This window comes from Neopelma chrysocephalum, unplaced genomic scaffold (genome assembly GCF_003984885.1).
Source record: "Neopelma chrysocephalum unplaced genomic scaffold, ASM398488v2 Primary Assembly neopelma1_40204, whole genome shotgun sequence".
In the NCBI taxonomy this organism is placed as follows: domain Eukaryota; kingdom Metazoa; phylum Chordata; class Aves; order Passeriformes; family Pipridae; genus Neopelma; species Neopelma chrysocephalum.
Window position 1 is genome coordinate 1 of NW_020901764.1, and position 505 is coordinate 505.

Sequence of the window (505 nt, forward strand, 5' to 3'; positions counted from 1 at the left end):
CCCCCCACCCCAATTTCCCCCCCGTTTCCCCCCCTCACCTGGTTTTGCTGTTTATTTACTTCATTCTCCACCGTCACTTTGTCCCCGGGGCAGAGGAGATCGAAGGTAAGATCCCCCCTCACCTCCCTCTCCGTGTGTGTCCCCCCCACAAACACGGGGGCCCAAACACCCCCCAGTACCCCCCCAACCCCTCACGGGGGGGGTCCCAATCCCGACCTTCCTCCCCCTCCTCTTCCTCAGCCTCCAACATCGACAACGTGGTGCTGGACGAGGATCGTTCTGGGGCCCGGCGGCTCCAGAACCTCTGGAGGTGACTTTGGACCCCTCAGGATGCCCCCCAAAGTCCCCCTGACCCCCCCCCCAGCCCCGTTTCCCTCTTTTTTTCCCTCTTTTTCCCTAATTTCCCTGTTTTTTCCCCCAGGGACCAGCGGGAGGAGGAGTTGGGCGAGTATTACATGAAGAAATACGCCAAGTCCTCGGTGGGGGAGACGTGAGTGACCCCCCC

The 505-nt window shown here is 61.4% G+C and overlaps 1 long non-coding RNA gene across 1 annotated transcript; it reads left to right on the plus strand.

Annotated features, from left to right (window-relative positions):
• The first annotated feature begins 62 nt into the window (after window positions 1-62).
• LOC113979150 lies at window positions 63-491 on the plus strand. The gene is made up of 3 exons (XR_003537737.1): window positions 63-105; window positions 241-310; window positions 422-491. It is a non-coding gene; the product is annotated as an uncharacterized LOC113979150 (long non-coding RNA).
• The last annotated feature ends 14 nt before the right edge of the window (window positions 492-505 follow it).